Source organism: Schistocerca cancellata, chromosome 4 (assembly GCF_023864275.1).
Source record: "Schistocerca cancellata isolate TAMUIC-IGC-003103 chromosome 4, iqSchCanc2.1, whole genome shotgun sequence".
NCBI classification, from domain to species: domain Eukaryota; kingdom Metazoa; phylum Arthropoda; class Insecta; order Orthoptera; family Acrididae; genus Schistocerca; species Schistocerca cancellata.
Window position 1 is genome coordinate 699527417 of NC_064629.1, and position 23373 is coordinate 699550789.

Genomic DNA, 23373 nt, shown 5'->3' on the forward strand with positions numbered 1-23373 from the left:
TGTTTGTTCTTAGGATAATTTAAGTAGTGTGTAAGCTTATGGACTGATGACCTTAGCAGTTAAGTCCCATAAGATTTAACACACATTTGAACATTTTTTGAACAGTTTACACTAGCGTAATACAGTAGCCAGGTTTTGACCCGCACGGATAGCCGTGCGCGTTGGCACGCTGCTCCCGGGATCTGGGTAGGCTCGCCGGCCCAGGATCGAATCCATCCGGCAGATTAACGAAGATGGTGCCCCGGCCAGCCAGGACGTAGTTTTAGACTGTTTTACACAACCGAGTAAGTGAATACCGAGCTGGTACCAATGCCACATTTCAGTTACACGAGGCCGGCCGCTGTGGCAGAGCGGTTCTAGGCGCTTCAGTCCGGCACCGCGCTGTTACTACGGTCGCAGGTTCGAATCCTGCCTCGGGCATGGATGTGTGTGATGCCCTTAGGTTAGTTAGGTTTAAGTAATTCTAAGTCTAGGGGACTGATGACCTCCGATGTTAAGTCCCATAGTGCTGAGAGCCATTTGAACCATTTTGAGTTACACGAGTCGCAAACATTTCGAAAACGTTGTCATACTTTCACGTGGGATAACACTGGACGCAGACTGATGGAGCACTCAAATTCCGTCCCGGGGGCGCAGTGGTGGCGTCAGGAAGGCCATTTGGCCCCCTTCAACCACTAACATTGCCCATTTCAGTTAACATGCCGACTCTGTCAAGGTACGGGATAACTACAGGAAAAAGAAGAGTACTGTTGTAGATGATTAGCGTCTGGTGTAAAGTCTGTCCTTACCCCAGACGTAAATAAATACTACTTACGACGAGAATACAGTCGGAAAGATTCGATAGATTTCAGTTAAACGATCGCTAATCAGTCGCTCGGATCAGTGACAACTGTAAAGTGTATCTTATACTAGCAGAGAAACCCGGTTTTGCACGGGTATTTATTTATTCCAATCCTCTATTAGTTCAGCTCCTCCTCCCTCCTCTCTTTATCCATCTCCTTCTTCCCCCTCTCTCTCCTCCTGTTTCCTTTTCCTCTCCATTTCCTTCTCTGTCTGTTCATCTCCTCCCCCATCGCTTTGCCTGTCTCTTCATCCCCTTGTCTCTGTCCATCCCTCCCCTTTCCTTACTCTGTACATCTCCTTCTCTCCCCTCTCACTGTCCATTTCCCCTTCCCCTATCTTCACCCATTCCTTCTCCTCCTATCTGAGCCTTTCTCCTCATTGCCTTCGCTGTCTGTCCATCTCCTCACACTACCTTCTTTCTCCACGTTATCTTACTTACCGCAATAGGAGGCTGGTGGTTCTTACCCTTACAGTATTTCTTTGGGGACTGCAGCTGATATGTGTACCAAATTTGACTGAAATCGTTCCAGAGGTTTAGGATGAGATTTTTACTCGTGGCTTTGCTCACGAATGCACATATAAAACACATTTCACACATGTTTTACGTATTTAACACGTATTTGTATACATATTTCTCCTATATTTCTAGCGAATTTTACCCCGCTGTTTCATTTCACGCAGTTTAATATTTATGATGTCGTATCTCCTGAACTATCTGTCGTAAAACGATGGTTTTTCTACGTTCATTCGGAGGCATATGTGGTTGCTGTCTGCGAAATGTGTTGCGAATAGAGTTAGCAGCAAAGAAATAATAAATTATAGCGTCATGCATGATGCGGCAGTTTTCTTCTCGCCTCAGTGTATTTGACTTCATATCTCCTGAACTACAGGTCGTACAGTGATATATTTCTGTAGATACATTCAATGACAAATGTGAATGCTGTCTGCGAAAGTGTTGCAAGTAGAGTGAGTAGGAATTAAATGATAAATTTAAACGTCTTGCTTGATTCGGTAGTTCTTCACGCGTTCAGTGTTTATCACGTCGTATCCCCGGAACTGAGTGTTGTACAATGATGTAATTTTTCTGGTAAATTCAGTGGTATATGTGAATATTGTCTGCAAAATGTGTCACGAATGCATTTAGCAGTAAAGAAGTAATTAATTAAAACGCCATGCTTCATGTGGCAGTTTTACTAAATGAACAGTGAAAGTGAAGTAAGCGACAATATTTTTTCCTTTCATCATTTTCTGGGGGTCTTGAGTGAGAATAATTTTTTAAAGTTTTGCAATTATGTGTAAAGTTTGTTGCAAGTCTCTAAGTGCTCCCTTTCTCAAATAGTGGACAACTAAAGTATGGGTATTCTCCTTGTGAGCTACACTGCTCTCCGCACCACCCCCACCCCCTTGATAGGTGGGTGGTTCTCACCCACGCAATGATTCTTTCGAGACAGTAAATGATATGTGTACCAAGTTTCGTTGAATCGGACAAGTGATTTAGGAGGAGATGTGGAACATACCTTCATACATGCGTACATACATATTTACAATTTGTGTAGATTTATCTTAACCACCCCAAAAAAATTTCTGTCCAAAAGTAAAAAAAAAAAAAAAAAGATCTATCAAGCGAATGTTGTTTGCTTATCAGGGTGACATTAACCAGTACGAGTGCCTTTCTTGTTACTTTGTCCGTTACCAAGATATGAACAGCAGCACGTCTTTTTTAAACAGCACTCTATATTTTTTATTCGGTAATCCATTTCCTCTCTTCAACATCTTTTCAAAAACGCAACACAGCGTGACATTCACGTAAAAATGATGTTATTAAAAAGGTAACAAAATATATTTAAATCTCTTGAACTAGCACACAGCGAAGCTACATGGGGTAACGATATTCGTAAACTTGCTCGTGTTAACAGTAAACAAATGGAAACGTAAAGAAAATACACACTGTTGTTCAGTCGAAGGTTTGTGTGAATAAAATATAGACTACCTTCATTTGCACATGGTTAACTGAATGGCTGGTTTTTCCATTTGTTTACCATCAGTTCCAGCAAGTGTACGCTATCTTGGATACCTGGACTGTGTACTATTCCTGGAGAGTCAATGTCAGTTTTGTGCGAAGTGTCTAATAACGTCATTTTTACAATAATGGTACACTCTGGTAATTTCTTGAACAGGTCCTGAGGAGAGGAAGTGGATTACCGAACAAAAAATATAGGGTGTCATTTTAAAAAGACGTACTGCTGTACATACCTTCGTAACGAAGCTACAAGAAAGACAGGTAGCTACGCAATATTTGCTTGATACCGGCATGTCACACTGCTATTTTTCTGAAAAATACGAAGGAAGTGTCCTTTATTTACGAATGAGAATTCTCAAAAAATCCTCGATTGACCGCTTGATGAGTATTGTCCGTTTGTCTGGGACCCTTACCAAAGTGGATTAAAATAAATTATATAGAATACCGCAAGGAGAACTTCTTTAACCTGCACGAAAGCTTCACAAGAATTATAGGAAAATCCTTGTAGGAGACACTAAAAGAAAATTATCGTGTTCTGGGATAGCCCTACTCGCGGAAAGCCGAGAACCTACGTTTCTCTGGGAGTAATTAGCAAATTACTGTATTCAATAACCACTCGCCGCCTACTCAGTAAGAGATGGCTGCTGTGTAGGACAAAAAGGGCGAATGGAGTAATTCAAAGTCTCATACGACTGGGATGTCATGAGAGCTTGTATTGATCGTCGGCGTGGAAGTCAGACTTACGATGGAGAAGACACGTAATGTCAGATGCCTTGGTCACTGCCAAATCGTGGGTACCCGACGCACGAAACACCTCACCTTCTAAGTCCTATGGCTACTGAGCTTTTCACCTGTCACCACAACCAGAAAACACCATCTGATCAAAAGTATCCAGACTCCCCTCTTTAATGCGGAATTGCCCACCTGACGGCACACGAGTGGGACCCGCCAGTATGAAAGAGCACAGGGAGCATTGCGTTGGCGGTAGAAAAGAAGTAACAGCAGACTAGGTCGATCAGGAGAGTTCAATAACTTCGAGCGTGGACTAGTCATTGGATGTCACCTTATTAGCAAATGCATCAGGGATATTCCAATCCTTCTAAAGCTCCCACGTTGACTCTTGATGATGTGATCGTGAAGTGGAAACTCGAAGGAACAACCACAGCTAAATCCAGACCATGTACATCTCATGTACTGTCGGACAGGGACCGTCGAACATTGAGGAGGGTGGCTGAAAAATTCGCATGCAGTCAGTCGAAGGAGTAGCTCGTGAGTCCCAAAATGTTACTAGCAGTCCAGCTAGCATAATGATTGTGTTCATGGAGTTACACAAAATGGGCTGCAATGGTCAAGCATCTCGTTATAAGCCACACATTTCTGATTTCAACAGTAAGCGACGCTTGAGGTGTTGTAAAGAGCGACGCCACTGGAACAAGACACAGCCAGGTCAAAAGCACCACAGGCCCAAACATGCGAACTGGTGCCAGTGTCATAGAGTTCCACCAGCGCCACGGGCGACGCTGAGGACGAAGATATCGACTTCGCTCCGGCCAGTTGCCGGCCGAGTACAATCCGCTAATGACCGGACGACAACGCACAGGAGCCTACTCGGAAGATAGAAGAGGAGCTCTTGCCCATTTGGTTATAGATCATCATCCAGGGAACGTCGTTCAGTAAAATCTTAGTAATGAACAGACAGTTCTTGTAAGGTGCATTTACTACACTATGTGATCAAAAGCATCCGGACACCCCCAAAAACATACTTTTTCATATTAGGTGCATTGTACTGCCACCTACTGCCAGGTACTCCGTATCAGCAACTTCAGTAGTCATTAGACATCGTGAGAGAGCAGAATGGGCCGCGCGGAATTAGCCGAGCGCTCTAAGGCGCTGCAGTCATGGACTGTGCGGCTGATCCCGGCGGAGGTTCGAGTCCTCCCTCGGGCATAGGTGTGTGTGTGTTTGTCCTTAGGATAATTTAGGTTAAGTAGTGTGTAAGCATAGGGACTGATGACCTTAGCAGTTAAGTCCCATAAGACTTCACACACATTTGAACATTTTTTGAGAGCAGAATGGGGCGCTCCGCCGAACTGACTGCGAACGTCGTCAGGTGACTGGGCGTCACTTGCGTCATACGTCTGTACGCGAGATTTCCACACTTCTACGCATTTCTAGGTCCACTGTTTCCGATGTGATAGTGAAGTGGAAACGTGAAGGGACACGTGCAGCACAAAAGCGTACAGGCCGACCTCTTCTGTTGACTGACAGAGACCGCCGACAGTTGAAGAGGGTCGTAATTTGTAATAGGCAGACATCTATCCAGACCACCACACATGAATTCCAAACTGCATCAGTATCCACTGCAAGTACTATGACAGTTAGGCGGGAGGCGTGTAAACGTAGATTTCATGGTCGAGCGGCTGCTCATAAGCCACACATCACCCCGGTAAATGCCAAAAGACGCCTCGCTTGGTGTAAGAAGCGTAATCATTGGACCGTCTTGATCCCACTGTTGAAGAGCAATTCGGGGATGGCGATTGCATCTTTCAACACGATCGAGCACCTGTTCATAATGCACGGCCTGTGGCTGAGTGGTTACACGGCAATAACATCCCTGTAATGGACTGCCCTGCACAGAGTCCTGGTCGGAAGCCTATAGAACACCTTTGGGACGGTTTGGAGCGCCGAATTCGTGCCAGGCCTCACCGACCGTCATGATACCTCTCTTCAGTGCAGCACTCCTTGAAGAATAGGCTGCCTTTCCCCAAGAAACGTTCCAGCACCTGGTTGAAAGTATGCCTGCGAGAGTGGAAGCTGTCATCAAGGCTAAGGGTGGGCCAACACCATATTGAGCTCCAGCATTACCGTTAGAGGGCGCCACGAACTTGTAAGTCATTTTCAGCCAGGTGTCCGTATACTTTTGATCACATAGAGTATGTACTGTGACGTATACCTACAATTATTTACACTTAGTCATTGAGGATCTTTTTTGTGTTATATTACAAGCAGTGTTTCAGACTTCGTTTCTGAACTAGTCACAAAGATAAGTAAATCTTTTAACTCATTTGCGTGACTTTGTTACTAATTTGCTGGAGTGTTGTAGAATCTTCGTTCTCCTATCCTGTTACCTGACCCTGGGGCATTGGGGCATAGCTGTGTAGTAGTGGCAGGGAGAAATTTTCATAGCGATTTACTGCACCAGAAACCGGTTCACGAACTCACAAACTCGTCCTACAGTAACAAGTGTTAGAGAATGGGGTTGTTTTTAAGGATTAAGGGTTGTCCTCTTACTGCGCTTAAGAAATCGCTAAGTGTAGAAGGATACAAACACATTTTACAGCACCGTGTGCTCTTACAGTAGAGGAACAGTCCGGAGACGACGACTGTTTATATCATCATGACAATGCGCACTGTCATAAAGCAGCTTTTGAGACAATGGTTCGTGGACAACAACATTCCTGAAATGGATAGGCTGCCCTGAGCTCTGACCTGAACCCACTGGAAGACATTTAGGATGAGTTAGAATGTCGACCTCGCTCCAGTCCACACCTTCGTACATCACTACCTCCCCTACTTTCAGCTCTTCAAGAAGAATGGAGTAGTATTCCTCCACATACATTCATACACCTTATTGATAGTATGCCCAGCAGAATTCAAGCCGGCATAAAGGCGAAGAGTCCACTGTTATGTGTCATATTTTTATGATCAGACAGTGTATATCGTGAGTACCCATATTCGGGGTAAACCACCAATTGAAAATCAACTGCCAACCGTTGTGACCGAGCGGTCCTAGGCGCTTCAGTCCGGAACCTAGCTGCTGCTACGGTCGCAGGTTCGAATCCTGCCTCGGGCATGAATGTGTGTGATGTCGTTAGGTTAGTTAGGTTTAAGTAGTTCTAAGTCTAGGGGAGTAATGAACTCCGATGTTAAGTCCCATGGTGGTTAGAGATATTTGAATCATTTTTTTTTAAATCAACTGCCGTAAACAAAATCTTATTAATGGAAGGTGTCGCTGTGGACAGATGAGCTACAATGCAGCCAATTCAGTGCTGGACGACAACACCAACCGGTGAGCAGTCACGCCTCCACGTTATGGGCTGCAGAAACTACCCTTCCAGACATGAAGATCTGCTCATCGGGGGAACGTGACGTGATGATTAGCAAGGGCGTAATTTCGCTGACGTTTTACTCTCGAAAAATGAAATTAGGCCGCCTAGACTGTTGAGTCACGTTACAAGATGGCACGGCGCTAGTACATTGCGGTCCATTTGAGGGAGTGCATCTCACACGCCAATGGGTCACAGCTCAAGCATTAATACTTATTTACTATCTCTTGCAATTAATGTATTCATGTTACAAACAATAGTCACTACGTTTGCGGATGCTGAGCTTGCTTTTGGGAGCTATGGATGGTTCCTTCACTTTTTCATGTGTGTTGATAGGCGTTAGGATTTAGTGTTTCCATCATGAAACTGTTGCGTCATGCTGTTACTGTATGATGAAGTGAGTAGAAGTGAAATATGGGGCTTAATAGTTGAAAATATTTCGATTCGTTACACACGACCTACGCAGCATATTCTCTACTAAGAGTAAAAAATATTTTTTTTTCTAAATTCTGTTTCTGGTCATCCCCAACCGTATGCAAGGTTATGTCACTTATCTTTCCCTTAATTAGTAAGAATTATTCTTGCTGATTATTGGTATGTTATTAAAAATGGATTAATGTTCTACACACCATAACTGTGTTTGTATCTTCGCTGTTTAAAATGACCTTTAGACAATGATGACAGCAGATATTAAAGTTTAAGATTAAAATACTGGGCTTTCAAGCAAAGAGATTTTGCAGGCAAAATGCTACTTTAAACGATAATACTTAGAGTGGTTTACTGTTGGAAACGAGTCTAGATGGGAGTATTAATGGTAAAATATGGACTACGCTATCGGAATGATGAGCCATGAGTAGAAAATATTCAAAGCAATTTTAGTAGTGTGGGAAGGGAAGCAATCTCGGAGAGTGAGTCTCCATGACAGGCATTTGTTAGGACGGTTGCCTAATGACGCCCCTGGGGACGCAAGTAAACCGCTTGCGTCCAATTAATAGAGATTTCTCTCCCAGCTGAAATAGCCTCAGATACTATCGATCTTACCAATTTGTGCTCCGACTTCCGCTAAGAACGAGATGAAATGTAAGTCTGTGTAGAAGTACCCTTTCTTTTTATATAAATATCCCAGTTCACCATATGTAATAACTACCTTCCACGGTCGCGAACGTCGTGGCGATATTTTGCATTACATTACAACCCAGGGTTTGACGAAAGTGCATTGCCTGAAATCAATCGTCTGGTGTCTCGAAATTTCCAGCTGCCCAACTTAGGAAAGTAGACCTCTCAGCACATGCGTTTCGCAGAGTAAGAAAAGGCCAAGCAATTCTGACTTTCATATGTGATAGTACTGCGGCTACGTACACATACGTCATATTTTTGAATACTATTGTGTCATTCAAAAGCATGTTCAGAATACGTCATGAATGAGTAATACTTCCACAACCTCAATCTGACTCTAATCAGTAATTTCCATATAAAAACAGTATATTCGAAAACTGTTGATACCCTTCATACATCTTCTCCCTCGTGTCAAGTTAATAGTGCTAATGGAAAACGCTGAAGAGCAATTTTATCCTCTTTAAATTCTTGTGATTAGGGTTCACAGTCATGCAGAGGTTTTTTTTTTTTTAAGATATCATATTCGCCGTTGACGTTTGAAATTTCTACAGTCAACGGCGAATATGATGTCCTTTCAAATAAAGCAATTTTATTGGTGCACACTATTGATACAGTTTCTAGGACGACTGGGAACGCCAGCACAATGCTAAGACATTCGATGGGTAAGAGGAGTTGCACTGAAATCTTGCACTGGGCATCGTGACTGTTATTAAATAAATTTTCATAAATTTGGGGATGGTTTCTTTAGTGAGACACTTGTCGTTCTCTTCCCATTCATTCTTCAGATTGACAAAAAACTTGTTCATGTATAATTAGGAGGACCTACAAGATCTTTTTCGAGGAAAGTTCAGGAAGCCAGTGATAGACTAGGAACGCCAATAACAGTTCTGTGACAATATTAGAAAGCAATTATAAAAACAAAGAGAGTTGCGTAGTAGACACAAGAGAACTCAATTCTTGCTGAGGAAGTTTGGATAAAGTACCAAATTCCTACCGCCCCGTGAATGCGAAAATGACATGCACAAATAAGTGAGCGCTGATACGAATATTCTCAATAGAGGAAAAGACCTCCAAGGGTAACGAATATGTGGGTGAAGTGGTGGTCCTTTCTTGGAACAACGGAGCATCTCACATGACTGGAAAAAACCACACGTTGTTGCATTCCTTTAGAAATGTTGCAAGACAAGTCTGCAGAATAAGAGAGTTACCTGACGTACGTATATTTGTTGTAAAATTGTGAATGATACTTTTTCCTCGTACATGATGACCTGTTTGTTGGCCGAAAAAGTCTTCTGTGGGAATTAACACGCGCTGCAGAAACACCGATAGCGTAAAACGCAGCTTGTCCTGTTCGTACACGATATCCAACAAACTGCAGGTAGCGGTAGCCGTGTTGGTACCTCGCTTTCCCACTTGCACACCAAATACGTTCTTATGGGATACTGGTACAGGTTTATGCTTGCATTTAACACTTTCTAGCAAACAGGATGCAGTGCGGCGATATTAACTGGGAGACATTGTCAATAGTGAAGGTAAGAATTGCAGAGGGCATGAACATGATTCAAGCTTGGCAACTGACTCGCTGCATAAATGTGTACAAAGTACGCGAGGTCAGTAGACGAACAGACCCGATATTATCTGACTAAACGATCAGTGAACATTCACTGGAAGCAGCTACAAATCATTAAGTTTGTAGTAGCAACTGTCTGGGGTGCTTTAAGATAGAACAGCCGTATAAATCTAGCCACACAAGCGGCAAATGTCAAACAGACGTTTATCGGAATCGCCTCAAGTTAATATAATTTATGTACGAAATAGATCGTTTACAAAACACCTATTCGACTAGTTCTTGAGTGCTGCTCATTGATGTGGGATCCTTAACAAATTTGATCACTGGAAGAAACAGAGAAAATACAAAGGAGAACTGTGCGTTTTTTTATGATCGCTGTACTCGGCGTGAAAGCGCCGCAGAAATACTCAACGAACTCCAAAGAGAGATGCTACAAGAAAGCTGCTGTGCATAGAAGAGTGCGTCAGTCATCAACTGGGAGACATTGTCAATAGTGAAGGTAAGAATTGCAGAGGGCATGAACATGATTCAAGCTTGGCAACTGACTCGCTGCATAAATGTGTACAAAGTACGCGAGGTCAGTAGACGAACAGACCCGATATTATCTGACTAAACGATCAGTGAACATTCACTGGAAGCAGCTACAAATCATTAAGTTTGTAGTAGCAACTGTCTGGGGTGCTTTAAGATAGAACAGCCGTATAAATCTAGCCACACAAGCGGCAAATGTCAAACAGACGTTTATCGGAATCGCCTCAAGTTAATATAATTTATGTACGAAATAGATCGTTTACAAAACACCTATTCGACTAGTTCTTGAGTGCTGCTCATTGATGTGGGATCCTTAACAAATTTGATCACTGGAAGAAACAGAGAAAATACAAAGAAGAACTGTGCGTTTTTTTATGATCGCTGTACTCGGCGTGAAAGCGCCGCAGAAATACTCAACGAACTCCAAAGAGAGATGCTACAAGAAAGCTGCTGTGCATAGAAGAGTGCGTCAGTCATCAACTGGGAGACATTGTCAATAGTGAAGGTAAGAATTGCAGAGGGCATGAACATGATTCAAGCTTGGCAACTGACTCGCTGCATAAATGTGTACAAAGTACGCGAGGTCAGTAGACGAACAGACCCGATATTATCTGACTAAACGATCAGTGAACATTCACTGGAAGCAGCTACAAATCATTAAGTTTGTAGTAGCAACTGTCTGGGGTGCTTTAAGATAGAACAGCCGTATAAATCTAGCCACACAAGCGGCAAATGTCAAACAGACGTTTATCGGAATCGCCTCAAGTTAATATAATTTATGTACGAAATAGATCGTTTACAAAACACCTATTCGACTAGTTCTTGAGTGCTGCTCATTGATGTGGGATCCTTAACAAATTTGATCACTGGAAGAAACAGAGAAAATACAAAGGAGAACTGTGCGTTTTTTTATGATTGCTGTACTCGGCGTGAAAGCGCCGAAGAAATACTCAACGAACTCCAAAGAGAGATGCTACAAGAAAGCTGCTGTGCATAGAAGAGTGCGTCAGTCATCAAAATTTCTAGAAACCATGTTCGAAAACGAGTTAAGTATCATATTGTTTTCATCCATTTACATTCCACTTAATTGTCACGACTGCAATATTGGAGAAATTCCGGCATGTGAGGAGAGATACTGATTTTTTTTCCCGAGTACCATCTACTAACGGAATGAGAAAGAGTACAAATGACCCTGACACATACACCTCGCGGTAGCTTGCGGAATGACAGTGTAGGTGGTTAAGACCATGGATTATTATTTGAATGTAGAGACCATGAAATCACCATCCGGTCAACATGTTTTATGTTTTCCACAAATTCCTTAAGGAAATGCAGGTTAATGTCGCAATGAGTCATTCGAAAAACAGACGGTCAATTTCGTTCGTTACGTGTTCTCCGGTCGAGCAGGTATTTCGCCTCCAGTAATCTCCATATCGATGGACATTAAATTATAATTATTTTCTAAATTGGCACCTCTGGGTCGAGTAGTATCATGCCTTTAGAATTTAGCAACCTCTCTCATGGTAAAACGGTTTCTACGAAGAAACCACCGTCCCAACGAATATTACTAATATAGCTGTTATAGTGAGGCTCATAGATATTAAATTCCCTTATACATTTAGTGGAAGAGTATATCTGAAGTGAAACGAAGTGTGAATTAAACAGTAAATCCACGAAATAAAACACGCAAATTTGTCTCACTGTACAAAAGATGCCAAACGTAAAGCTTCAGTGTCATCATGCTATTTCTTCTTCAACTATTTACTTTTCCATTAACTGCCTAGATATCATTTGGTATGATCTAAACTTCTGAAGAAATTCGAAGGTACAGATTTTATACTGTCACAAAGTTTATGTTGGTTCTCTAAGACAAATAGTTTCCAAATCAGCTATCTCTTCAGCGTCCTCCATCTTCTAATTCCCGGGTTGCTGTAGCTCGTTTAAAGTGTAAAGAACGCAAACGTCAGCTCACGTTAACTGCGATTGGGAAACATTGTGGCTCAACAGCGTCCATATTCTCATGAAGACGGTGTAATACTACGATATCAGAATAATTTTGATTCCGTTGCTATGCATTAGGATGTATGGAGGTCAAAGACTTCTTGGTCAATTATCAGCAGTTTTCTACCGGCCGATGTAAGGACATTCAGAGTCTGACACGTAGTTCATTTACTGGGAATTTCTTGTTTCCATCATATTTGTCAAACAAAATCTCTAGAGACTAACGCTGAATTATATTGTTAAGCTGTAATATCTACACTACTGGCCATTAAAATTGCTACACCACGAAGATGACGAGCTACAGACGCGAAATTTAACCGACAGGAAGAAGATGCTGTGATATGCAAATGAATAGCTTTTCAGAGCATTCACACAAGGTTGGCGCCGGTGGCGACACCTACAACGTGCTGACTCGAGGAAAGTTTCCAACCGGTTTCTCATGCACAAACAGCAGTTGACCGCCGTTGCCTGGTGAAACGTTGTTGTGATGCCTCGTATAAGGAGGAGAAATGCGTACCATCAAGTTTCCGACTTTAATAAAGGTCGGATTGTAGCCTATCGCGATTGCGGTTTATCGTATTGCGACATTGCTGCTCACGTTGGTCGAGATCCAATGATTGTTAGCAGAATACGGAAACGGTGGGTTCAGGAGGGTAATACGGAACGCCGTGCTGGATCCAAACGGCCTCGTATGACTAGCAGTCGAGATGACAGGCATCTTATCCCTTATCCGCATGTCTGTAACGGATCGTGCAACCACGTCTCGATTCCTGAGTCAACAGATGGAGACGTTTGCAAGACAACAACCATCTGCACGAACTGTTCGACGACGTTTGCAGCAGCATGAACTGTCAGCTCGGAGACCATGGCTGCGGTTACCCTTGACGCAGCATCACAGACAGGAGGGCCTGCGATGGTGTACTCAACGACGAACCTGGGTGACGAATGGCAAAACATCATTTTTTCGGATGAATCCAGGTTCTGTTTACAGCATCATGATGGTCGCATCCGTGTTTGGTGACATCGCGGTGAACACACATTGGAAGCGTGTATTCGTCATCGCCATACTGGCGTATCACCCGGCGTGATGGTATGGGGTGCCATTGGTTACACGTCTCGGTCACCTCTTGTTCGCATTGACGGCACTTTGAACAGTGGACGTTACATTTCAGATGTGTTACGACCCGTGGCTCTACCCTTCATTCGATCCCTGCGAAACCCTACATTTCAGCAGGATAATGCACGACCGCATGTTTCAGGTCCTGTACGGGCCTTTCTGGATACAGAATATGTTCGACTGCTGCCCTGGCCAGCACATTCTCCAGATCTCTCACCAACTGAAAACGTCTGGTCAATGGTGGCCGAGCAAGTGGCTCGTCACAATACGCCAGTCACTACTCTTGATGAACTGTGGTATCGTGTTGAAGCTGCATGGGCAGCTGTACCTGTACATGCCATCCAAGCTCTGTTTGACTCAATGCCCAGGCGTATCAAGGCCGTTATTACGGCCAGAGGTGGTTGTTCTGGGTACCGATTTCTCAGGGTCTATGCACCCAAATTGCGTGAAAATGTCAGTTCTAATATAATATATTTGTCCAGTGAATACCCGTTTATCATCTGCATTTCTTCTTTTTGCAGCAATTTTAATGGCCAGTAGTGTATTAGGATCCAACTTACGCTGATCAACGGGAACATTATGACCACCGACCTATTATCGATATAAAGCCGTCCAGGTTATAGCAGCGTCACCTGATGAGGAATGACTGCTAGTCAGAAACACGCCCGGTGCATGCAGTATCAGTGAGCGTGCTGTTAGCGTGCAGACTGGGAAGGTGCGCGATCTATCTGAGTTAGGCGGAAGGCAGACTGTGATACCCGGAGGCTCGGCACGACCAGTTCTTAAACTGCACGACTTCTCGGGTGTTAGAGGAGTGCTGTTGAGAGTGTCTTCAACACGTGGCAAAACCAAGGTGAAACCACGACTAGACGTATTGGAGTTGGGCGGCCAAAACTCGCTACAGGTGTCGGACGTCGTAGGCTGGACAGATTGGTAAAACAGGACAGGCGGCGAACTGTCGAGGATCTAAGATAAGATTTTAATGCCGGGCAGAGTACGAGTGTGTCTGAATATGCAGTGCACCGTACATTCCTAACGATGGGCCCCCACAGCTGACGACTCATGCATATTCAAATGTTAACACCACGACATCGGCAACAACGACTGAAATGAACACGTGACCATCGGCACTGGACGTTGGTGCAATGGAAAAGCATTGTACGATCTGATGAATTCCGATACCTTCTCCATCATACCGATAAGAGGGAGCGAATCCGTCGCCTTCCATGGGAACAGCTCCTTGACACCTGTACTGCGGGACGGAGACAAATTGGTGGTTCCATTATTCACGGGTTCAGCTCGTGCAAGGCACCATGACGGCCAAGGAGTATCTTGTTGCAGATACATACAACTCTTCATGACGATCACATTCCTGACGGCAGTGGGATTTTTCAACAAGATTGTAAGCCATATCACAAGCTCAGGAGTGTGAGGTAGTGGTCCGAGGAGCACAGAGGCGAGGTCCAGCAGGTGTTCTGGCCCACCAACTCACCAGATCTGAACCTGGTCGAACAGATCTGGTATGTGATTGAACGTGGCGCCAGAGCTCACCGCCCCACTCCCCGGAATTTATGGCAACTAGGTGACTTCCGTGTGCAGGTGCTGTGTCAACGCCCTCCAGCGATCTCCCATAGCCTCATTGCTTCCATGCCACGACGCGTTACCGCTGTTATTCGTGCCAAAGATGAACATACCGGCTATTAGGTATCTACATCTACACCTAAATCTACATGGTTACTCTGCAATTCACACGTAAGTGCATGGCAGACGGTTCATCGAACCATTTTCATACTACTTCTCCACCATTCCACTCTCGAATGGAGGGTGGGAAAAAGGAACACCTAAATGTTTCCGTTCGAGCTCTGATTTCTCTTATTTTATTATGAAGATCATTTCTCCCTACGTAGGTGGGTGTCAACAGAATGTTTTCGCATTCGAAAGAGAAAGTTGGCGATTTAAGTTTCGTAAATAGATCTCGCCGCAAAGAAAACTGCCTTTGTTTCAGTAACTGCCACCCCAACTCGCGTATCATATCAGTGACACTCTCACCCCTATTGCGCGATAACACGAAACGAGCTGGCCTTCTTTGCACTTTTTCGATGTCCTCCGTCAATCCTATCTGGTAAGGATCCCATACCGGGCAGCAATATTCCAACAGAGGACGGACATGTGTAATGTAGGCTGTCTCTTTAGTGGGCCTGTCGCATCTTCTAAGTGTTCTGCCAACAAAGCGCAGTCTTTGTTTCACCTTCCCCACAATATTATCTATGTGGTCTTTCCAATTTAAGTTGCTCTTAATTGTAATTCCTAGGTATTTAGTCGAATGGACAGCCCTTAGATTTGTGCGATTTATCGTATACCCTAAATTTATCGGATTTCTTGTAGTACCCATGTGGATGACCTCGCATTTTTCTTTGTTTAGTGCTAGTTGCCACTTTTCGCACCATACAGAAATTCTCTCCAGATCACTTTGTAATTGGAATTGATCATATGATGATTTTACTAGATGGTACATTACAGCGTCATCTGCAAACAATCTAAGGGGGCTGCTCAAATTATCACCTAGAACATTTATGTAAATCAGGAACAGCAGAGGGCCTATGACACTACCTTGGGGAACGCCAGATATCACTTCTGTTCTACTCGATGATTTACCGTCTGTTACTACGTACTGTGACCTCTCTGACAGGAAATCACGAAACCAGTAACACACCTCAGATGATACTCGATATGCACGCAATTTGATTAATAGTCGCTTGTGAGGAACGGTATCAAAAGCCTTCTGGAAATCTAGGAATATGGAATCGATCTGAGATCCCATGTCGACAGCACCCATTACTTCATGGGAATAAAGAGCTAGCTGTGTTGCTCAAGAACGATATTTTCTGAATCTGTGTTAGGTTATTTTCTTCAAGGTGATTCATAATGTTCGAGTACAGTATATGCTCCAAAATCCTACTGCAAATTGAGGTCAGTGATATGGGTCTGTAATTCAATGGGTTACTCCTATTTCCTTTCTTGAATATTGGTGTGACCTGTGCTACTTTCCAGTCTTTAGGAACAGACCTTTCGTCAAGAGAGAGGTTGTATATGATTGCTAAGAAAGGCGCTATTGTGTCTGCATACTCTGAGAGGAACCTGATTGGTATACCATCTGGACCGGAAGACTTGCCTTTCTTACGTAATCTGAGTTGTTTCGCAACACCTAACATATCTACTTTTATATCACTCATGTTAACAGCTGTTCTTGATTCGAATTGTGGAATATTTACTTCGTCTTCTTTCGTGAAGGAATTACGGAAAACTGTATTTAGTAACTCCGCTTTAGTGGCACCATCATCAGTAACATTTCCATCGCTATCTCACAGTGACGGTATTGACTGTTTTTTGCCACTGGTGTACTTTACATACGACCAGAATCTCTTTGTGTTTCTACCATATTTTGAGACAATATCTCATTGCGGAAACTATTAAAAGCATCTCGCATTGACGTCCGCACTAAATTTCCGTGAAACTTAGCCAGTCTTGGGGTCTCTTATACTTATGTAGTATGAATGGTCGTTATGTTCTGACTGATCAATGAATATACAGTGTGGGCGAAATAAAACTGGCCCAGAAAATATTTACAATAAGACTAGTGCAATGTCTTCTGACGCCCGAACCCTTCTCGGATAGTTACCGTTTTCATTCGGTACGGAGCCCGTTTTGTGCCATTTTGCCACTACGTTTTGCATTGCACGCTTTGCTGGAGGTTTTGTTAAAACACTTCCAGTTTTAAAATCTTGCGCAAACATTCTGCACACCAACTGTGTTTCGCATTTCACTCGACAATGAACACGCGGTGTTTTATCGACAACACTATTTCGTGTTGCATTCAACTGCTCGCTGAACACGTCTGCTTTTCTCACTCACTCAAACGTTATAACACAGCAAAGTACTAGGGACAGGACATTCGGGAAATGCGTATGCTCAGCCATACGACAGCAAGCGATTGATGCATATCAGGGTTTGCAGCATTTTCTGTGATCGGCAGTTCTCCTGTTCATTAAAAAAGGTTAATTCTGTGTCATGCTATAAATATTTTCCAGGCCAATTTTTTTTGGCCACCCTGTATTTACTCAGTTCCTACAAGCCATCTTATCACAGCAGAATCAGAACTCTTACGAATCAAATCTAGTTAATCCTAGATTACTATACCCTCGTAAACTTTACAACTGCAGTAGGATAAAAAACAGGACATTTTGTACTTAATTTGGTATGTAAATAGAGTTATTCTCCACCCAAAACTACGGTTTGGTAGTTTTGCTACAGTACATAAATGACGCAATAAATGGTAGGTTTACTGATAATATTGGTATCATTAGCACGGAAAGAAAATCAAATAAGGAAGTGGGAGCTGACGACTTCTCTTTGTTCATTTTCCACATACTTTGAACTGCATAACATTCAGTGTTAGTCCATTGAGTATTTTATATCCTTAAGAATTTCAACTGCATTTAACTATTAACGACAGTTAGTTAATAGCGTAGATTCTGCGCTTTTGTGTAAGCAAAGGAGTTACTTCTGATAGCAGTACAGTTTACATGCGCAAACATAAAACCTCTACACAACTATTGTTGTTGTTTTGTACTCAATAGAACGTACTTCGTCATGATCAAAGGCAAGACTTTCCTGTTATTAATGATAAATGCGAAATCTATTTATAAATGACAGAAACATGTACATATAAGTTCTACGATGTATTGAAGCGATATTTGATATATTTTTTGATTTTGATATTTTTTAAATTTCACTTATTTCTGAGGAAATTGCGTTTTCCAGCGCTATATGATAAATCTGATTTTTTTTAAAAAATTTCATATCACTACAGCATGCCTCTGTTTCACGTCACATACCAACAATTTTCTAATAAAATCTGCATTAAACATTTACAATTTCAATTTTGCTCTAAATACTGCTTATTTTTAAGTAACAGACCGGAGGATAACTCTGTAGTTAAGAGTTGTGAGGTCATTTGTATACCCTCTCTCAATTTCTAGACAGTTCATCGCTTTCTAGGGGAATCCAGTAAGACACGAATCGCACACGTAAACAAAGTGATCGATATGAGGTAGCGCCCGATAGGCGTGCAACACACCTAACGCACAGGTAACGCGGGTACGCCCTTAACTCACCAAAGCTACTAGGAAAAGTATCGCAGCTTATGCTCACTTATGATATTCTATGGTAGCCTACGGTATTGTATTGAACTGGGGACCTAGAAACGACGGAGAGCCTTCGTCCCCGCCATAGACCTCAGTGGTTCACAACCCCACAACAGGCTACAGCAGTCCACTCACCCCTCTGCCGCCCCACACCGAACCCAGGGTTATTGTGCGGTTCGGCCCCCAGTGGACCCACCCTCCCCCCACACCTCCACCCCCACCGCTGGGAACGGCTCACACCAGACGATTGAAACCCCAAATGTTTGCGTGGTAGAGTAATTATGGTGCACGCGTACGTGGAGACAGTGTTTGCGCAGCAATCGCCGACATAGTGTAATTGAGGCGGAAAAGGGGAACCAGCCCGCATTCGCCGAGGCAGATGGAAAACCGCCTTACAAACCATCCATAGACTGGCCGGCACACCGAACCTCGACACCAATCCGCTCGGAAAGCAGTGCGTTAGACCGTACAGCCTACGGTACTTTTACAAATCCAAATGTAACATACCACTGGAGGTACCTTATGCATAACCTGTGAATTATGACTTCCTCTGAATAAATTTAGAGTAGTTTCTTTGCCAACAACTCTTGCCTCTGAAATGAACAGATAAACTGATTTAGTGGCGATGTTAATTTAGTCATATCAATGCCTGCTCAAATTATTTCTAGACTTGAAAGATCAAATTATATTTCCCAACATTTAAAATCTCCGCTCGTAATTGAGTTGATTTCAGCCACTGATAACTCACGAATAGGTTCTAGGTATAAAATTACTTAAGTTAAATATCGACCACGTAAGTTCGTCTTTGTAGCCATTGAGTGGCCGCAGCTTGGAGTCTCGACAAATAACACTTTGTCCACCTGGTGGCCACTCAGGGGCTACAATTACACCTGCCCGCTGCTAAGAGAAAAATTATATTCGGTTTAAGACATTTCTGCATGAAGAGAAAACACTTTTCCCTCCTGCAAAGTCTAAACGTCCGTGAACTGGATGTGAAAAGCATTAGTATGTCTGTTTATGTCTAAGTTGGCCACGGAATGCAACGAGAGGAAGTTGGCTGAAAATATGACATTTTCATTAAATGTCGTGTAGGAGTTTGAGCACTTCAGTAAAATATGTGATGAAATACGCTAAATTTTATTACACTTACGTTACTAATGCCCTTAGTAAAGCATTAGCGTAGCATCGCAAATGTCAGCATGTGACTGGTATTAATATACGACTCAAAGTCTGTCTACAAAAACGTCACAATTTTAATTTACCTTAAATCTTGCTAGTATCAACGCCTTTTCGGAGTACCATGACGACATATCATTACCCTTTCCTCAATCCACTAAGCGTACATGAGGAATCAAAACCACCAAGCCTCTGCTGGAGGTGAACTTTAGCATGTCTCTCTGGGAAGTGACAGACTCCTGGACACATGCCACGTTCTGCTAGTTCCGCATTCCTTAAAAAGCTACAGTCTGTCACAGTGCGGTCATCCTCCAAACTCTGCCTACATTTTTTATCACAATTTAATATTTGTTTATATTAAATTCTTATTTCTTATCTCAGTCAGACGTCCTTCTACCGTAAGCTACTATTCACTCTTCTAAACGTGTCAGTTTTTATCATTGTTGTATTACTCTAATTATCTATTTTCTGTGATTTTCTGAAACTGCGTTTGGCGCGCAGTGTTCGTTAGTAGCCACTTCACGGGAGGACAATAGGGAGTCTTCGGGTGCTCGCGGAAACTTGCCTGTACCAGAGTTCTGGCGCTCAAGTTGGTTATTTCCGAGAATCGGCGGTGTCTCCAACCTGCAAGCGGCCGGCGCCACTAACAACTCGCAGTATCCGCCCTGTCCAGCACAGAAAATCCAACGCACCGAATCTAAGTGCCTATCTTCCTTAATGTACTTTAATAGCTGAATAGGAGGGTTGTATGGTTACAGACGGCTAGAGTCAAACCTGTAGAATAGTTAGAATCTTTAGTTCAGAGGAAGTTACAAGAGATAGTAAGTAAGACAGAGGTGAACAGCTTCGTGTCTGAGAACTATCGAGAAAATAAGCAAAAAAACGGTACATTTAAAGTCCCCAGCTTCCGTATATAGACTGCTGCATAACTTATACAGGGTTTCCAGAATGAGATTTTCACTCTGCAGCGGAGTGTGCGCTGATATGAAACTTCCTGGCAGATTAAAACTGTGTGCCCGACCGAGACTCGAACTCGGGACCTTTGCCTTTCGCGGGCAAGTGCTCTACCAACTGAGCTACCGAAGCACGACTCACGCCCGGTACTCACAGCTTCACTTCTGCCAATACCTCGTCTCCTACCTTCCAAACTTTACAGAAGCTCTTCTGCGAACCTTGCAGAACTAGCACTCCTGAAAGAAAGGATACAGGGTGTTTGAACAATCTATATTTTGAGAAGTTCTTCAAACGGCTGACGCTGAATGCACCCCGTTCAAGGCCTCTTATCAAGTACAAATATCTGACAGTACCGGGAATCGAACCCAGATCCCCGCATGGCATTTTCCCCCCTTTTTATTGTCTACTTTCTTTTGATTTGTTTCTTCGTTGTTATGTCCCTAGCCGTTCTTTGCGTATGTCGCATGAGATCTTTCAAATTCTTTCGATGAGAACTACAATTGTTTCCTGACCGGACTCGCTGAGCTACCGTGCCTCCTGCAATCAGATACGGAGGCAGACAATATAAACCCCAAATAAAATAAAAATGTGCAATAAACGTGGGCTGTATAGTACATTAAAGCATCAAAGAAGCTGGTATAGGTATGCCTATTCAAATACAGAGATATGTAAACAGACTGAATACGGTGTTGCGGTCGGCAATGCCTATATAAGACAACAAGTGTCTGCCACAGTCGTTAGATCGGTTACTGCTACTACAGTGGCAGGTTATCAACATTTAAGTGAATTTGAACGTGGTGTTACAGTCGGCGCACGAGAGATGGAACACAGCACCACCGAGGTAGCAGTGAAGTGGGGATTTTCCCGTACTGAAGAGCAAACGAAACTCGCATAGGCATGCGAATTCAAATGTAGAGATATGTAAACAGGCAGAATAGGGCGCTGCGGTCGGCAGCCCCTAAATAAGACAATAAGTGTCTGGCGCAGTTGTTAGATCGGTTGCTACTGCTACAATGGCGGGTTTCAAGATTTAAATGAGTTTGAACGTGGTAATATAGTCGGCGCACGAGCGATGGGACACAGCATCGCGGAGGTAGCGATGAAGTGAGGATTTTTCCGTACGACCATTTCACGAGTGTACCATGAATATTTGGAATCCGGAAAAGAATCAAATCTCCGATATCACTGCGGCCGGAAGAAATCCTGCAAGAACGGGAACAACGACGACTGAAGAGAATCGTTTAACATGACAGAAATACAACCCTTCCACAAATTGCTGCAGATTTCAAGGTTCGGCGATCAACAAGTGTCAGCGTGCGAACAATTCAACCAAACATCATCGCTATAGGCATTCGAAGCCGAAGGCCCACTCGTGTACCCTTGATAACTGCACGACACAAAGCATTACATCTCGCCTGGAGCCGTCAACACCGACATTGGACTGCTGATGCCTGGAAACATGTTGCCAAATTCCAGCAGGACAATGCGACACCCTAGACGTCCAGAATTGCTACAGAATGTCTCCAGGAAGATTATTCTGAGTTTAAACACTTTCGCTGGCCACCAAATTTCCCAGACATGAACGTTATTGAGCATATCTGGGATGCCTGGCAACGTGCTGTTCAGAAGAGATCTCCTCTCTCTCGTTTTCTTACCCATATATGGACAGCCCTGCAGGATTCGTGGTGTTAATTCCCTCCAACACTACTTAAGACATTAGTCGAATCCATGCCACGCCGTGTTGCGGCACTTCTGCGTGCTCGCGGGGGCCCTACACGATGTTAGGTAGGTGTACCAGTTTCTTTGGCTCTTCAGTGTACATACTGTAGGAGCTATGAGTACTTGTTCACCTTCGCTACTGTGAAACGCATCTCCTTTACCCCAAGCTCTTTGCTATTATGAATGACAATAAAACAATTGAGGACACAATCGTGTATTATTCTCCATGGATACAACATGCAGTACACAACTGTTAGAGATGTGTTACATGCATAGTGTTGAACCAGCCCATTTTCTCCGAAATGTCCGAGAACACTTCACACAAACATGGATTGGTCGGGAAGGTCAAGTTTGTTGTCCAGTTCATTTTCCCGATCATAATTCCTTCGATTTTTCGTTGTGGAAATACCCGAAATCTTTGGTGAATGCAAGCCCCATTGGTGACGTACGAACTTTACAGGAACGCTTCATTAATGCCTGCCAGCGCATCCATGACAAAGACGGAGTTTTTCAGAGAGTGCGTGGTTCTCCTAAGACGTCTGGCAGAAGGATGCCTTAGTATGAATGGACATCATATTGAGACTGTCCCTTAGCGATGGCTCACAAGGGCAGATCGTATGTAATAGCAAGCGGATTATGTTAAAGGCTCTGCTGTTTCACAGTAACGGAATAATATGTTCTCATTGGGTTACTAATTTGTTTACTGCGTTCTGTAGGTCGTTCTTAATAGCAAACAGCTTCGAGTAATATAGTGTGTTTCCCAGTAGCGACGATGAACAAGTGCTCATAGCCCTTGAGGGATGCATTTTAGACTCCACGTCTAATGGACATTTTTGTCTTGTTTTGGTCCATACTACCACATCTCTAAGTATGTAATTCTTTCGTATTTAACACTCTGTATTGAGAAATTCCACCTCGGTAAGTCAGTGGTCCGCGTGTCTGCCTGCTATGCAGAGGAACCGGCTTCGACTCCCGATATTGCAGGGAATTTTGCCTTGGTGGGAGGGCTGGTCTGG

At 43.3% G+C, this 23373-nt stretch overlaps 1 protein-coding gene across 1 annotated transcript in view; it reads right to left on the minus strand.

The window, feature by feature from the left end:
• The window catches only part of LOC126183444 (histidine decarboxylase), a 385906-nt gene that overhangs the window by 120038 nt on the left and 242495 nt on the right, over positions 1-23373 (minus strand). The window lies entirely within an intron of this gene.